The 18,976-nt window shown below is 41.4% G+C and overlaps 1 pseudogene; it reads left to right on the top strand.

The window, feature by feature from the left end:
* The first annotated feature begins 1,061 nt into the window (after positions 1 to 1,061).
* LOC108176320 (defensin-6-like) lies at positions 1,062 to 2,234 on the top strand (annotated as a pseudogene).
* Positions 2,235 to 18,976: the final 16,742 nt, after the last annotated feature.

The raw sequence follows: 18,976 nt of genomic DNA, 5'->3' as shown, positions 1-18,976 counted from the left end.
TTTTATTATTTGAAAAGTACAAGAATAACCAAATTGTAATAACTGAGTGATATTTTATTAATAGAAAAGTAGTTGGGTGATAGTTTATACAAGCACTGGAATGGTTTAAACTTACTAAAATTAATGTAGAACTGTGTATGTTTTAATGTACAAAGTATTCATAACGTTGATTGAAGGGAAAATAAGTGCTGGATACTGCATAACTGTTAGTAGTGGTTTGATTGGCACCAGAACTGAGGGCTGAGAGCAGAGTTGGGAGCTCATCCTCTTCTGATTTTTCAGTTTCTGTCCTCGTAAGTTTGTTTAAAATTTTCAAAAATTAATAATAAAATCAAAGATCTCAGAAAAATGGCTCAAGGCACATATGTCAGCTGTTTTGCTAATTCTGAAAGTGGAGGTGTGCCTCTGGACTGATGTGCTCACATTGTTCACTTGAAGTCGATTGTCTTTTGTTCAATCTGGCCATCCCTCTGCTCAGAGTCCTATTCAGCTAGTGACATCTCAATCAGGGTGAGATCATTCTTCCTCCTCACACTGGCAACAATAGCAGGTACAACACCATATCCTCAGCCTCCTTCATGAGGTGGGCAATGCCCTGAAACATGTTAATGAAGGCACTCCCATCTCCTTTAGGGTCCAGGTCTGGCCTGAGTGTCTAGCCCTCCAGTGAGTAAGTAGTAGGGTTCATGTTTGGAAGATAAGACCTGTTAGCAGAACTCTATAAATGGAACCATTCATTCTTTTATTTTTATTTTTATTATTCAGCAGTAAATATTCAAGCAGATGACAGAAGGGGAACATATATTGACTAAGAGCCTGAAGCCTGAAGCAAGGACTGATAGTAAACACACAGGCTCCTTCTATGATTGAAGCTGTGAGAACAGAGGAATGTCAAAGGCACCTTGAATGCAACAGCAGCCCTCACCTACCTACCAAATCCACCCCATCTCTCACTGCAGCCTTTGTCACAGAGCCTGCTCCTAGAACTGTGTATAAAGTCTCCTCCTCACTCACAGCACACTCAGAATCCTGCTCTTCCTGCCTCCAGCTGGCTCCCAGACATGAGGCCCTTCACCCTCCTCACTGCCATTCTCCTTGGTGGCACTGCAGGCCAAGGCTGAGCCTGTGCCACCAACAGATGAGGAGGTTCCAGACCAGGAGTGGTCAGAGGCAGGGGACCAGGTCATGGCCATCTCGTTTGCAGGGAATGAAACATCTGCTCTTCAGGATTCAGGTAAGAGACTCCAACATGGTAGGACTACAGAAACTAAAGAGGAAGGGTTGGAGGAAGGCTCTAGAATTCAGTCCTGGATGGTCTAGGTCACTTTGCTGAATTTACTTAGCTTCTCATAGCCTTGATTTTTTTTCAAACATGGTACTAAAATACAGTTAAACAGAGGTAATCATTTCCGGTATTCCACAGTACAGTGTAGCAGCCTGAGATCATAATAAACTACTATATCCTATAATCTATTTTATCCTAATAATGGAGGAGATAAGATTGTGGGTTCCACACATGAAGAAAATGTGGGAAGTTGGAGAAGCTGATTGCCTGATGTTATCAGAGTGCATTCTGGCCATTTGTTGAACCACTGTGCTAAACCCTAAAGTGGTGGAAATGTATTGCATATTAATCAAAAACATTTTCAATATAAAAATGAACAGTAGAAAAACGGTGAATGTCAGATGAGTCTAGGAGATGTCCTCTGCACAAACTTTTACTAAAAGATACATCCGGGAAATATCTTGCTTTACAATGAGAAATCATGCAGGTGAGTTTGTCATGGATCTAATGGGTAAATGCAGTCATAAGGAGAGCATTTTATACTGTCAACTAGAGAAGCTTTTAGAAACTGATGACACAGCTAAGGCTGTGTTCAGGTGTGTTTGATGAGGTCAGGAGCACAAAGAAATGAAGACAAATGAGAATAAATCACACATCCTTGTGTGACCAGCACTTGCTATGTATATTGCTTGTGTTGATAATGCTTGTTGATGCTGCTGGCTGTAATGACACGTGACACCATCCCACCCGGTTTGTATCTTTTTTCAGTTTCTCTTTGATCACAGTATCCATTTCCTGGTACTCTCTCTTTACCCTAGGTCAACAGAGGGGGTTGGTCTGCCATTGCAGAAGATCCTGTTTTCCTCAAGACCACATCAATGGCACCTGCAATGAGAATGGTACCATGTACAGCTTGTGCTGCTTCCAAGATTCCAGAAATCAAAAATGACTTCATGATTGCTTGTAACCCTTGGGAGGTGCATGTATTTTCTGTATCTTGTCTCAAATAACATTCTTGCAACAAATCCTCTGTGTTGCTGTCACATTGATGTTTGCCATGTGTCTTACATCATGCTAATATGGAAATACCACGATCTGAAGACAAATTATTTAAAAGGAAAAAAAGAAAGTAACTCCAAATTCTAGCAATTTCAAGAATGAACACATACTTCATACAAACTTCAAGTCATGCTTTTGGTTTATCCATGTACTTCCATTGTTGGTAAAATACACCTACATTTAGATGAGATTCTCAATTTTTAAAAAAAGTTTATCATGTGTTAGGCAAAGCTTAAGTGTCAGCTTTTAGTTTATGGTAATAACATATTTACAACCCAAGAAAGATCACCCTTCTCATACTCACAGCACTGGTTTATTAGACAGAGATTCCTCTTAGACATCTCCTAATCTAGGGTTATAAAAGATCCATTGAAATCACTTTAGTTCACATGGAACAGGGTTGCTCACAAACACCTGTGAAGGAGAATAACTAGTAGAGGAAAACACGCTGAGATGAACTTATTTTTTAAAGATTTATTTATTTATTTCAGAGGTATATTTACAGACAGAGAGAGGGAGAGACAGAGAGAGAGGTTTTCCATCCTCTGGCTCACTCCCCAAATATCCAGCTGGAGCTGGGCTGATCCCAGACCTTCTTCCAGGTCTCCCATAGGGATTCAGGGGATCAAGCATTGGGACCATCTTCCAGTGCTTTCCCAGGCCATTAGCAGAGAGCTGCACCAGAAGTGGAGCAGCTGGGACTTAAACTGATGCCCATTTGGGATGCCGGCAACACATGCTGAGGTTTAACCTACTATGCTGCAGCGCTGGCCCAGTGGACTCATTTTCAGTATCATCTCTCCAGGTCTGGAAATTTTATGCACCACATTGGTCTCCCGAGATAACTTAAAGCTGCTGTGACTCTAATGTATATGTAAAGTACAGGTGCGAAGGGGCGCCCAGGAACTGTGAGAGGGTGAATGCAGGTCTGCAAGGCATGTGGAGTTCATGGTGCGGCAGGGTGCTGATGCTCTGATACCCAAAGTAATCATGTGCATCAGTGACTGAAGTCAAAGTAAACCAGGTCTGACTCTAGGACAGCAACCACGCTGCCCTCTTACACACACTGAGTCTGTGCTGGGGCAGTCATAGCTCCCCCTGCTGCTCTGCCTCCAACTCCTGCCCACCACAACACATGCACCACAAAGATCCCATTCTTCCAGAACCTGTCTTCCTTTGCCTTCCATGAAGACATGTTTACTGACTTGCACAGTCTCCAATGGGCCCTTGGACACCTTAGCTGTTGTTATGTGAGTCTTCCTCCTGTCCCAGCTCTTTCCTCCACCAGATACCCTCTGACATATGGACACCTGGCATACATCACCCATAAACAGGAATAGGTCAAGGCTACATGGCCCTGGTGAGGAGTCCAGCTGTGAGCCCTAGACCATTTATACTTACTCTGCAATAGAGTTTTCACTTTGAAATCTGACAAAGGAAGAGAAATATGTAAGTTTAAGCCATGGCAATTTTTAATGCAGAAACACTAGTTGTTTGCCCCAAGAAGGCCAGAGAGAGAGACTACATTTGCAGAGAATGAAACTACATTATTCACCATTCTTGGTGCAAACAATCCAACAGACCCAGACATAGGTGAGAACAACATTGTCATGAAACAGCGGCAAGACATCCAGAAAAGAGAACATTCCAGTTCGGGATAATAATGGAGTTGACTCTGATTTTGAGATGGGTTAGAGCCCCAGTCTGAGGATGCATTTCTGGGTAGGTCCACACAGGAGTCCAGGTACCCTAGGGAGACCCTCTATGACTGAAAAACAGACCCCAGGGAAGATGCAATCCATCAGTGAGTCAGGCCTAGATATGCACCAGTTCTTCACCATTGTGTAGTTGGTAGTGGAATTTAAATGCAGGATTTGGGATGTGATGACCAGCAAGTCTTGTTTGAATTCCTAGAACTGCCACTGACTTGAAGTGTTGGTGACCTTGATCTAATTCTTTATATTATCTCTAATCTGTCCACTGGGGTAGACTGACACTTTCTTCATGCATCTGCAGTGAACTCAGGGTCCACCTGGATTGCTCCTCCAGCACCTAGAACCTCTGGTAAAATTCCATCTTGTCACTGAGGTGAGACTTGATTTTCCTGTATTCTCTTGCAACATACTTACAACCCAACAAGTTTTTCAATAGATTTCAATTCGTCTACCATTCTATACACTTTTGTTACTTAACTTTATATGAAATTTGTCTCTCTACACTAGAATGTAAACCTTGTATTTTGCTCACATTTGTATCCTGGAACCTAGCTAACTGATGAACATATAGAAGCACCAAATAAATCTATTTTCATTAAATTAATTAATTTTATCCAACCTGAAATACTTATGTAAAATTACTTTATTGCTGGCAAACTCACAGAAGGAAAAAGAAACCTAGAGATGCAAATCAGTCCATGGATCCAGTTCATGATAATGCACCCTTATGCTTACATTTATTAGAATCATTAAGGAATTAGGTGTGTGAAAATATAACCCATCCACATGACTTCACAAATCCAGAGGATTTCAGGATCAGGGAAGAGTGTGGCAACGAAAGAGTTGTGATGAGCCTTAAGCTGAAATGTAACAAATACCGAAAAAGTGAATAGATTAAGAGTAGTAGAGCAAACATTTAGGTTGTGATGATGATATAAGGCAAGGCCCAGGCATTGTCAGGACCTGGCTCCCTCAGAGAGGAGTGAGATTGCCACACAGGAGGCGGGAACAGAATTCAAGCAGCTGTGCAGAGCAGTAAGTGTCGATTAACGGGAAAGTAGCCAATGAGGGGTGCTCTCTCTATACATCATGTTTGCTATTGCTAGTATCATTATCCTTGGGCAATGATACTTGTAAAATCTTGAGAAAAAGATGTTTTTGAGGATTCTGAGGGTCTCCAAACAAAGAGGAAAACTTGCTCAACCTCAGATATGTCAAAAAATCTCATTTGTGAGGTGCCCCTAGGCTGTACATTTGCTGAAGAACCCCAAGTCCTATACCACCTCAGAGAAACTTCTTATGAGGTAGGATAAGGAAATGAAGAACAAGTCAGACATGGATTCTTCCCCTTGACACCTAGTTGCCCATGGACATAGAACCCTTGTCATTGTGGGCCATTAGACATAGAACCTCAGTAGGTACCCAATTCAAGCTCAGATGGCCTAGTCACATCGATCCACCTCCCCTCTAACATATTCTACTGATTTTTACAGCAGCTCACTTGGGCAAATAAAAGCCCTCTTGCCTTTGGCTTCACAATGTTTGAATCCAACCTCTCCCTCTATTGCAATCTTGAACCATACTGCCATAGTCTAATAAATTACTCTTCCCATTTTAAAAAACAGTGCCTGTTCAACTTTTTTTGCTAAAGTGCCTGACATTATTTTTATTTACTTTTTAATTGGACACAAGTGATTGACCAACTTTGTGTGGCACGATGTGATATTTTGTTACATGTATACCTATGAAATGAGCAATTCTGGGTGATCTGCATAGCATTAATTTCCAATTTTCTTCTCATTTATTTATGGAGAAACATTCAAAATCTTTTTTCCTGGTTTTTAAAAATGTGTGTGCAATGAATTTTCATTATCTATAGTGAAGAACACCAGAACTTCTTTCTGCTATAAAACAGTAACTCGGTACTCACTGATCAATCTTGACTCACCCCTCCCCACCTCTGGTAACCACCATTCCCCTCTCAACTTACAGGAAATCCACATAAGAGTTATATCATGCAGTATTTGTCTTTCTGGATCTATGGAACTATAATAGACCAATGTGTCTTCATGAGGCCTGGCTTATTTCTCTGCCCTTAATGATCTCCAGTTCCATCTTGTTGTTGCAAGTGATCCCTTGTGTATATGTATCACATTTTTCTTTTTTCATTTGTCAATTGATGGACATTTAGATTTTATTCCATTTCTTGGCTATGGGGAGTACAGTTGTCTATGACAGAATGATTTCATTTTCTTTTTGGTATTGCTTGGTCACATGGCAGTTCTATTTTTAGAATTTTAGGAACCTACCTACCATTTTATAGAGTGACTATACTAATTTGCACTCCCACCAACCATGTGCTAGGGTTCCCTTTTCTTCATGTTCTTGCCAGCACTTGTTATCATTTGATAACAACCAGTAAAACTGGAGTGAACCGAAATCTCATTGTGGTTTTCATTTGCATCTCCCTGATGATTGGTGAAGTTGAATTTTCTCATGTATTTTATAGCTGTTCATATGTTTCCTTTTCCTTTTGAAAAATTATTACATCTTCTACCCTTTTTCTTTGAATTATTTATATGTTATTTATGCTACTGAGTTTTGTCTTTATGGTTTCTGGTTTGTAGCCCCTTACAAATATATTTTTCTCATTCTGTACATTGTTTCTTTATTCTTCGTTCTTTTTCTTTTTTTTCCTTTTTTTTTTTGACAGGCAGAGTAGACAGTAAGAGAGAGAGAGAGACAGAGAGAATGGTCTTCCTTTACTGTTGGTTCACATCCAATGGCTGCTGCGGCCGGCGTACCACATTCTTCTGCATGTGTCTACTGCAGCAGTTTAAATCTCCTGCCTTCTGCTTCATGACAATTGAATCCAACCTCTCCCCTATAGCAAAATCTTGACCCCATTTCAATACTGAAATAATTCTTGCTTTCTATATTGAAAAACGTCTGCTTGATATTTTAATGCAAGAATCTCTGTTCTTTTAGTTGACACATAATAATTGTGTAGGTTTATCTTCCACAGTTTAAAGTTCTGTCACATGCACACCTAGTGTAAAGATCAATTCAGGGTAAATAGCTTATCCATCAACTCAAGTATTTCTCATTTCTTAGCAAGGAACCATGCAAAATCCACAGATTTTCACATATGCATTGTGTTTTTACAGACTATAGTAAAACCCCTGTGCAATAGAAGAGCATGAAACATCCCTCCTGTCTAACTGTGACTTTAGCCCCTTTGTCCAACCTGTCTGATACCCTTACTCCTCACTCCACCATCCTACCTTCTACTTGTAGGATCAACTTTTTTACATTTCCCATATGAGTGAGATCTTGCAGTCTTTGTCTTCATGAATCTGATTTGTTTTACTTATGTATTTAGCATGATGTCATCCAGTCCCATTAAAGTTGCCATGACAGACAGGATTAACCTTTTCAAGGCTGAGCAGTGCTCTACTGTGCACGTGCTGCCCATTTCCTTTATGCATTCACCCACTAGGGACACATAAGATGACTACATAACTTTGCTATTTCTATAGTGCTGTAGTAACATGAGGGCTTAGAGAACCCCTTCAACAGAGACTCCCTTTCCTCTCTCTTTGCTGTTAGTGTTTTTTGGTTTTCTGAACTCTATTGACAATCATAACTGGAGTGCAACAGATTTCAACAGTACTATGTACTTCCCTGGGCTTTTTTTCTCCTTTCCCATTCAACAACCCAGTACTCATTAAGAAACTTCAAGATCATAGGACAAGGTTTCCAATACAACAGTGTTATGCATCACCTAACCATGCTGTGATATTTGTTTCAGAAATAACATGAGAAGATTTCATTCTACCTCATCAATATTATGGAGAAACAAAACTACACACAGAATATGCACAAGTCCAGCTGTTATCCCTGAGAGAAATATGCAGTGTTCACCTACCACTGTGTATGAAAACACCACCAAACTTAGTGACTTAAAATTGCACATCTTTACCTGACTCCATACAGCATCAGAAGGAACGGATCTGCAAGAACGTGGGAAACAAATCAGTGTCATGACAGTTCACTTATATGGCTGGCAATTGGTTGTGAACATCTGTAGCTGGAAGAATTGCAGCCAGAAACATGTCCCGAACATTACAAATAGGCATTTTTTGCCCCCAGAAAACAGGTGTGTCAATGTTTTCTAGTCCACAATTGCAAGTGGCCTCAGCTATTCCCCACGGGGGTCCCTCCGTGAGATACTTGGGCTTCCTTAGACCATGGTGCATGAGACCCCATGTGACTTTTGTCATAGGTCATCTCGGAGGATATAGCAAAATGCCATGGGGTAGGGAGTTTTTGAACAGCACAGTTCTGGGCACTGGGTAGTCCATAATGAGAGAGCCAACAGACCACCGTCTAGTGAGGGCCTGTTTCCTGCTTCCTAATGGGCGTCTTCTCAGTATGTGTTCACATGGTGGAGGGACAAGGACAAGGTCTCTGTAAGGCCCTCTTTTGTAAGAAACCAATCCCATTCACCCAGGTCCCAGCATGCACCCTCAGCTGCTCTTGTGTACACAGCTACGGCAAAGATCTGGCCCAGAGAAAGGAATTTCATTCCTGCTGGTAATGCTGTGGTCTCCATTTTCTGATCAGTAAGAGTGAGAGGTGGGACCAGTGCTGTGGCACAGTAGGTTAATCCCCCACCTACGGTGCTGGCATCTCAAATGGGCACCAGTTCGAGTCCCAGCTGCTTCACTTCTGATCCAGCTCTCTCCTATGGCCTGGGAAAGCATTCTTAAGATGGCTCAAGTCCTTGGGCCCCTGCACCCCTGTGGGAGACCCGGAGGAAACTCCTGATCCTGGCTTCAGATTGGCGTAGCTCTAGCCTTTGTGGCCATTTGGGGAGTGGGCCAGCGGATGGATGGAGGACCTTTCTCTCTGTCTGTAACTCTATCTCTCGAATAAAATATTAAATGAAATCTTTAAGGAAAAAACAAGAGTTATAGGCAGCCAAACCTGCTGTGTGGCAGAGAGCAGTGGCTGGGTGCCCCTTTCCACAGGCTCAACACTGCAAGGTAAGGCAGGCAGCTATGCTCACAACCCTTCCTTACTTCCTTACTACTCTGTATCTGCTGTGTGAAAGATGAAAACTCATCACTCATGGCAAGGAGACACTTCAATATAAATTGTTTTGGTAATTCCTTTAGAAGAAATATATGCACAGTGAAAAGCTAACACAATGGTAATCAGTATTACAAATTAGTTATGGCAGGTCATGGAAATATGTATTATTACACAGACCATATTTCTATAAAATTATATTGATATAATAATTCTGTATAATGTATATGCATTGTTTGTATAATATTATGTAGAAACTCCATATATTCATGTATTATAACATATAACGTATCTAATTACTTATATATATTATGATACAAAAAATCTAAACTACCACCTAAAATAGTAAATTATTGCAAATATTTAGGTCATTACAGTTCGCAGTTCTTTTGTGTAAACCTCGTGAAAGGGAAGAAACTGAATGATACCACCACAAGTAAAAAGAATCACAAAATCCACGAGTGACCTAAGGAATGAGGCTCTGGACAGTGGGGTCTTTCCTGGCTGTCCAGGGTCTGCCCAGACAGTCCCCATCCTCCTGAGAGGGGCCTGCTCCCACAGCCCAAGCAGGGCAGACTCAAAGGTCTGTGGCCGAGCTCTCACCTTGTCTCCCCTCCTCTCTACAGTGGGCCCAGCCCTGTTCATGATCCTGGCCTAACACCTTCTCTCTCTCCACCTGTGAAGGGTCCCACCTCCACATAGGGAGGATCCCTTATTTGTCCCCTGAACTCTTCAGCTCTGATTCTCTTGATCAGGAGGCAGTAAACACGGCTCCAAATCAGAGAGAAATGTCCTGATATTAATCCAAGTACAAACTTAAATGCAAACAAATCAAGTAGAAATGTATCTGTTTGCTCACTTTCCAGCAGTCAATTGTTGTCCAAAGAGGTCATCAACATATTTACACTTGAAATGTAAGTGTGAGTGCTCCCAAATTGCTTCCTTCTGCTTTTTTTTTTTTTGACAGGCAGAGTGGACAGTGAGAGAGAGAGAGAAGGTCTTCCTTTTGCCATTGGTTCACTCTCCAATGGCCACCACGGCCGGCGCACTACAGCCAGCGCATCGAGTTGATCCGATGGCAGGAGCCAGGTACTTATCCTGGTCTCCCATGGGTGCAGGGCCCAAGCACTTGGGCCATCCTCCACTGCACTCCCTGGCCACAGCAGAGAGCTGGCCTGGAAGAGGGGCAACCAGGACAGAATCCGGTGCCCCGACCAGAACTAGAAGAACCCAGTGTGCCGGTGCCGCAAGGCAGAGGATTAGCCTAGTGAGCCGCGGTGCCGGCCCCTTCTGCTTTTTTATTAACTCATTATTCAAAGGGCTAATGTGGTGGCATAGTGGATACAGCCACTGCCTATGATGCCAGCATCCCATATGGATGCCAGTTCACGTCCTGGATGCTCCACTCCAGATACAGCTCCTTGCTAATGGCCTGGGAACAGAGCAGAAGATGGCCCAAGTGTCTGGGTCCATGTACTCACGTGGGAGACCTGGAAGAAGCTCCTGGCATCAGGCTTCAGACTGGCTCAGACCTGCTCATTGTTGCCTTCAGGGAAGTGAACAGAAGATTGAATATCTCTGTCTCTTTTCCTCCCCTCTCTCACTGTGGAATTAAATCTCTTACTGGGAAATAAACCCTTCATCATTATATAATGACCTTCCCATCTCTTTATACCAACTAAATTTAAAATTTATTTATGTGGCAGAAATCAGATTATTGCTTTTTTTGGCCTGATTCTGGGTAGAAGATCTCACACATATTTTTTACTTTGAGTGCCCATGTGTCCCCACCACAGTAGGGCAAACATAGATCTGAACATCTGGCATTTCCTATAGAAAGACTGAGAAACAGAGAATGTACTGCACAGTGGAGGAAGTGTGTGGGCTACTACAGAGGCTGAATGCTGATTGGATCCAAGTACACTCTGTGAATGCAGAGTTAATGTGTATACCCCACAGGGTACAAATGTTTTAAAAATTAATAAAAATGCTGCACACAAATAAATTAAAATAGAACAAATATTTGCAGTCAAATGAATCTAAGTAAAGTTCCTCCTAAAAAGACTATGTATTCCAACGTATGTCTTTGGAATAGCCTTGTCCAAATTTGGAGAGTCTTAAGGGAAGTCACCCTGGGTCAAATGTGTAAATCCAGTTATGAGGACAGCATTTGACACTGCTTAGTAGAGAAACGTTGAGAACCTGGAGACCCAGCTAAAGCTGTGTTCAGATGTGTTTGACAAGGTCAGGAGCACAAAGACTCGGACAAAGGAGAAAGGGTCTCAAATCGTGTTTGTGACCACACTTGCTGTGTCTGTTCCTTCCAGTGGCTGGGTGCTCTTCCTGCTGCTGGCTGTGATGTAGTCCATATGAGACCCTCTCAGCTCAGCTGGAACAGTCCCTGCTTTTCTTTGAACCCTGTGTTCATTGCCGGACCCTCTCATTGTATCCTAGTTTGTCCGCTGAAACCGCTGATTCTGCCCAGACTCCATTAACAGAGACCCCTATTACTGACAGAACTTGAGAACACTAGCACTGAAGACCGCCAAGAACCCGGGGACCGCCGAGACTCCCGTGTCTGTCAAGACCATCAAAAGAGACCTGCAGTTCAAAAGACTCTGTGATCCTCGAGAAGAAGTATGTGGTATCTGCCACGAGGTTCCTACACTCATCTATATCTATTCCAGAAGAAGACACAGAGATGAAGAATGAACTCATCATTTCCTTCACACATTGAATAGAACCCCCTTACTCCAGAACCTTGCATTAACTTTTTTATCTTTATCTCATGTGAAGTCCTTGCATCCAATTTCTGTGTCAACATCTCTTTTTTATTTGCTTGTTTTGGGTCACACTGAACTGCAATGAGAAGTCCATGGTAATTTTGGTGCAGATGTTCTGGTACTAAGAGTAACCATGTGCATCAGTGAGTGAGGTCAAGGTCAACCTGGTCTCACTCTAGGACAGCACCCATGCTGCCCTTGTGCACACACGAGTCTGCACTGAGGCTGCTATTCTTCCCCTCCCTCCCTGCTCTGTCCCCAGCTCCTTCCAAGCATACACTTGCACCACAAAGCCTGCACTCTTCTGAGCCTGCCTGACCTTTCCCTTCCTTTCACTCATGGTTACTGATGGGCACCATCTCCCATGGTCCTTATGACATCTCAGTTTTTGTATGTGAGCCTGCATCCTGTCTCAACTCTTTCCTGCACCTCATGCCCACAGCCCCATGGACACCTGAAGAATACATTCCTTAAACAGTACTAGGTGAAGGCACAAGTCCCTGGTGTGGGGTCCATTTGTGAGCCCTAGACCCTTCCTGTGTTCTGGATAAGTGTTTCCATCTTGTAATCAATCTCACAACACCTGTTTGGAAAAATAATATGTAAGTTTAGCTGTGATATTATAATGCATGATCACTGGAGGTTTTTCCCTAGAATGCCACTGTGAGAGAAGACATTTGAGAGAAAGAAACAGTGCTTCAAGTCATGTTACTATTCTCCAATTTTTATTCAAATAATCCAGTATCCCCAGATGACTGGTTGAACTCCAGCACCGAAAAATTATCACGATCCAGATGTTGCGGGGGGCAGAGCCAAGATGGCGGAATAGTGAGGGCGCGCACCGATAGTCCGGGAAAATTTAGTTTAATAAAAGTGGAGTTACGGAAGCCTCAGAAAAAGGATCAGGAAAAAATTGCAGAGGAAACTCTTCTGGATCTAGTGGCTGTGATTCGGAGGACCTACTGGGAGAACAAGGTCACCCACCATGCGGAAGCCGAGCCGCGGGAGCCGCAGGGTCTGCGTGCCAGTGCAGGAAGGGGAGTGGATGTCACACAGACAAAAGCGGGGAGAGTTGGGACGCCGAGGGCTCCGAGTCCACACATCGACGCTGGAAGGGGAGGTGAGCTCAATAACATTAGCGGGGAAACCGCGGTCAGAATCTAGAGGGGAGCGGGAAATTGCACCAGACTGACTCCAGGAGAGAAGGAAAAAAAGGTGGGGGGTTTCTCTCTCCGCAAGGCTGCAAGGCTGCAAGGCCTGCAAGAGTTTGCAAGAGTTTGTAAGAGTTTGCAAGAGACAAAGAGCAGGCAACCTCTCTGGATTTGTATAACAACAGGGGAGAGCTAAGGAACTGAGTCACTACAATTCAGTAGCCTAGGCAACCCAGTGGGAGTCCAGAGGAGAAACAGAGCCTGCACAGACTCTTTGGGTAGAAGCCAGAGATCGGAAGCTAATTACCATCAATTCTGCACAGCCGTGTGGTGTGGTATTATTTACCCCCTGAATAAATTAAATAAGTAAATAAAAAGAGAGAGATTTACCACGCATAACCTGAGGGTGTCACCTTTGCACACCTGTAACCCGGAAGAACCAAGCAGAGCTCTCAGGCAACACCCATTTCAAGCCTCCAAGGCTCCTCCAACAGCAGGCAGTCCACTTAACACATAGTATAAAATAAAATAAAAAAAATTAAAAAAAAAGAAATGCACAGTGATGAAAGAATTAACAATGCCAAGCAACAAACACAGAAATCGAGGGAACAAGATCAACGATGACACTATGATGCCTCCAAATAAACAAAACACCCCAAACCAAGATTATGAAGATGATGAGATAGAAGAAATGCAAGATACGGATTTCAAAAAATTTATGATAAGAACATTTAGAAGTTTTCAAAAGCAAATCCTTGAACTACAGAAATCCTTATTGGACAGGATTGAAAATCTCTCTCATGAAAATGAAATTTTAAGGAAGAATCAAAATGAATTGCAGAAAGTAGTAGAACAGGAAAGTGTGATAGTGAATAGAAATCTAAATGAAATGAAGAGCTCAATAGATCAAATGACAAGCACATGAGAGAGCCTTAAAAACTGAGTCAGTGAAACAGAAGAGAGAATATCGGACTTAGAAGATAGAGCACAGGAAAACATACAGTCAAACCAAAGAAAAGAAGAGGAAATTAGAAATCTAAAAAATATTGTTGGGAATCTACAGGGTACTATTAAAAAAACCAACATTTGAGTTCTAGGAGTTCCTGAAGGCATGGAGAGAGAGAAAGGATTAGAAGGCCTTTTTAGTGAGATACTAGCAGAGAACTTTCCAGGTTTGGAGAAGGACACAGACATCCTAGTACAGGAAGCTCAAAGAACCCCTAGTAAACATGACCAAAAGAGATCCTCACCACGACACGTTGTAATTAAACTAACCACAGTGAAACATAAAGAAAAGATCCTAAAATGTGCAAGAGAGAAACATCAGATTACTCTCAGAGGATCTCCAATCAGACTCACAGCAGACTTCTCATCAGAAACACTACAGGCTAGGAGGGAATGGCGAGACATAGCACAGGTGCTAAGAGAGAAAAATTGCCAGCCCAGAATACTATATCCTGCTAAGCTTTCATTTGGGAATGAAGGTGAAATAAAGACCTTTCATAGCAAACAGAAAATGAAAGACTTTGTGGCCACTCGTCCGGCCCTCCCTGCAAAAGTTACTTAAATATGTGCTACACTCAGAAACACAGAAACACGGCCATCAATATGAAAGAAGGGAAAGGAAGAACACCTACCAGTAAAAAGCATGGGAAGCTCAAAGCATATACTAGAAAATATTTACGGGAAAATGGCAGGGCAAAGTCACTAGTATCAATAGTCACATTGAACATTAATGGTCTGAATTCTTCAGTTAAAAGACACCGTTTGGTTGACTGGCTCACAGAACACAACCCAACTATTTGTTGCCTACAAGAAACACATCTCTCTATCAAAGATGCATGCAGACTGAAATGAAAGGTTGGGAAAAGATATTCCATGCCAACAGAAACCAAAAAAAAGCAGGTGTAGCCATATTAATATCAGATAAAATAAACTTTAATACAAAAACTGTTAAGAGAGACAAAGAGGGGCATTATATAATGATTAAGGGTTCAATTCAAAAGGAAGATGTAACTATTATAAATGTATATGCACCTAATTACAGGGCACCGGTCTATTTAAAAGATATGTTAAGGGACTTAAAGGGAGATTTAGATTCCAATACAATAGTACTGGGGGACTTCAATACTCCACTCTCAGAAATAGACAGATCATCCGGACAGAAGATCAACAAGGAAACAGCAGATTTAATTGACACTATTGCCCAAATGGATCTAACAGATATCTACACAACTTTCAACCCTACATCTACAGACTTTACATTCTTCTCAGCAGTGCATGGAACCTTGTCTAGGATTGATCACATACTAGGCCATAAAGCAAGTCTCAGCAAATTTAAAATAATTAGAATCATACCATGCAGCTTCTCAGACCACAGCGGAATGAAGCTGGAAATTAGCAACTCAGGAAACCCCAGAAAGTATGCAAACACATGGAGAATGAACAACATGCTCCTGAATGAACACTGGGTCATTCAAGAAATCAAAAGAGAAATGAAAAACTTTCTGGAAGTAAATGAAGACAACAACACAACATATCAAAACTTATGGGATACAGCAAAAGCAGTATTGAGAGGCAAATTTATAGCAATAGGTGCCTATATCAAGAAATTGGAAAGGTACCAAATAAATGAGCTTTCAGCGCATCTCAAGGACCTAGAAAAACTGCAGCAAACCAAACCCAAATCTAGTAGGAGAAGAGAAATAATTAAAACCAGAGAAGAAATTAACAGGATTGAATTCAAAAAAACACTACAAAAAATCAGCCAAGCGAGAAGCTGGTTTTTTGAAAAAGTAAACAAAATTGACACCCCATTGGCCCAACTAACTAAAAAAAGAAGAGAAAAGATCGAAATCAATAAAATCAGAGATGAAAAAGGAAACGTAACAACAGACACAACAGAAATAAAAAGAGTCATCAGAAATTACTACAAGGATCTGTATGCCAGCAAACAGGAAAACCTATCAGAAATGGATAGATTCCTGGACACATGCAATCTACCAAAATTGAACCATGAAGACATAGACCTAAATAGACCCATAACCTAAATAGACCCATAACTGAAACAGAAATTGAAACAGTAATTAAGGCCCTCCCAACAAAGAAAAGCCCAGGACCAGATGGATTCACTGCTGAATTCTACCAGACATTTAAAGAAGAACTGATTCCAATTCTTCTCAAACTATTCAGAACAATCGAAAAAGAGGGAATCCTCCCAAATTCTTTCTATGAAGCCAACATCACCTTAATCCCTAAGCCAGAGAAAGATGCAGCACTGAAAGAAAATTACAGACCAATATCTAAAACTGGATTTCCACGTGCAGAAGCATGAAGCAAGACCCCTACCTAACACCTTACACAATGATGAATATAGACACAAAAATCCTCAATAAAATTCTGGCCAATAGAGTACAACAACAAATCAGGAAAATCATCCACCCAGACCAAGTGGGATTCATCCCTGGTATGCAGGGATGGTTCAACATTCGCAAATTAATCAATGTGATTCACCACATTAACAGACTGCAAAAGAAAAACCATATGATTATCTCAATTGATGCAGAGAAAGCATTTGATAAAATTCAACACCCTTTCATGATGAAAACTCTAAGCAAATTGGGTATAGAAGGAACATTCCTCAATATAATCAAAGCAATTTATAAAAAACCCACGACCAGCATCTTACTGAATGGGGAAAAGTTGGAAGCATTTCCACTGAAATCTGGCACCAGGCAGGGATGCCCACTCTCACCACTGCTATTTAACATAGTTCTGGAAGTTTTAGCCAGAGCCATCAGACAAGAAAAAGAAATCAAAGGAATACAAATCGAGAAGGAAGAAGTCAAACTATCCTTCTTTGCAGACAATATGATTCTGTTCTTAGAGGATCCAAAAAACTCTACTAAGAGACTATTGGAACTCATAGAGGAGTTTGGCAAAGTGGCAGGATATAAAATCAATGCACAAAAATCAACAGCCTTTGTATACACAAGCAATGCCATGACTGAGAAAGAACTGCCAAGATCAATCCCATTCACAATAGCTACAAAACAATCAAATACCTTGGAATAAACTTAACCAAGGACGTTAAAGATCTCTACGATGAAAATTACAAAATCTTAAAGAAAGAAATAGAAGAGGATACCAAAAAATGGAAAAATCTTCCATGCTCATGGATTGGAAGAATCAACATCATCAAAATGTCCATTCTCCCAAAAGCAATTTATAGATTCAATGCAATCCCAATCAACATACCAAAGACATTCTTCTCAGATCTAGAAAAAATGATGCTGAAATTCATATGGAGGCACAAGAGACCTTGAATAGCTAAAGCAATCTTGTACAACAAAAACAAAGCCAGAGGCATCTCAATACCAGATTTCTGGACATACTACAGGGCAGTTGTAATCAAAACAGCATGGTACTGGTACAGAAACAGATGGATAGACCAATGGAACAGAATTGAAACACCAGAAATCAACCCAAACATCTATAGCCAACTTATATTTGATCAAGGATCTAAAACCAATTCCTGGAGCAAGGACAGTCTATTCAATAAATGGTGCTGGGAAAACTGGATTTCCACGTGCAGAAGCATGAAGCAAGACCCCTACCTAACACCTTACACAAAAATCCACTCAACATGGATTAAAGACCTAAATCTACGACCTGACACCATCAAATTATTAGAGAACATTGGAGAAACCCTGCAAGATATTGGCACAAGCAAAGAGTTTCTGGAAAAGACCCGGGAGGCACAGGCAGTCAAAGCCAAAATGAACTATTGGGATTGCATCAAATTGAGAAGTTTCTGTACTGCAAAAGAAACAGTCAGGAGAGTGAAGAGACAACCGACAGAATGGGAAAAAGTATTTGCAAACTATGCAACAGATAAAGGGTTAATAACCAGAATCTACAAAGAGATCAAGAAATTCCACAAAAACAAAACAAACACCCCACTTAAGAGATGGGCCAAGGACCTCAATAGACATTTTTCAAAAGAGGAAATCCAAATGGCCAACAGGCACATGAAAAAATGTTCAAGATCACTAGCAATCAGGGAAATGCAAATCAAAACCACAATGAGGTTTCACCTCACCCCGGTTAGAATGACTCACATGCAGAAATCTACCAACAACAGATGCTGGCGAGGATGTGGGGAAAAAGGCACACTAACCCACTGTTGGTGGGAATGCAAACTGGTCAAGCCACTATGGAAGTCAGTCTGGAGATTCCTCAGAGACCTGAAGATAACCCTACCGTTCGACCCCGCCATCCCACTCCTTGGAATTTACCCAAAGGAATTTAAATTGGCAAACAAAAAAGTGGTCTGCACCCTAATGTTTATTACAGCACAATTCACAATAGCCAAGACCTGGAACCAACCTAAATGCCCATCAACGGTAGACTGGATAAAGAAATTATGGGATATGTACTCTTTAGAATACTATACCACAGTAAGAAACAACAAAATCCAGTCATTTGCAACAAAATGGAGGAATCTGGAACACATCATGCTGAGTGAAGTAAGCCAGTCCCAAAGGGACAAATACCATATGTTCTCCCTGATCTGTGACAACTGACTGAACACCAAAAAGGAAACCTGTTGAAATGAAATGGACACTATGAGAAACGGTGACTTGATCAGCATAGCCCTGACTGTTAATGAACAACTTAATACATTATCCCTCTTAATATGACTGGTTTAATTCTGTAATTAATACACAGTTATTCATAAGTGTTGAAATTTAACTGAAATGTGATCCCTGTTAAACATAAGAGTGGGAAAAAGAGAGGGAAGAGATGTATAATTTGGGACATGCTCAAGCTGACTTGCCCCAAATGGTAGAGTTAGAAACATACCGGGGGACTCCAATTCAATCCCAT

The sequence above is a fragment of the Oryctolagus cuniculus genome, unplaced genomic scaffold, assembly GCF_964237555.1.
Source record: "Oryctolagus cuniculus unplaced genomic scaffold, mOryCun1.1 SCAFFOLD_157, whole genome shotgun sequence".
Classification (NCBI taxonomy): Eukaryota; Metazoa; Chordata; class Mammalia; order Lagomorpha; family Leporidae; genus Oryctolagus; species Oryctolagus cuniculus.
This window is presented reverse-complemented; position numbering and strand designations above follow the sequence as displayed.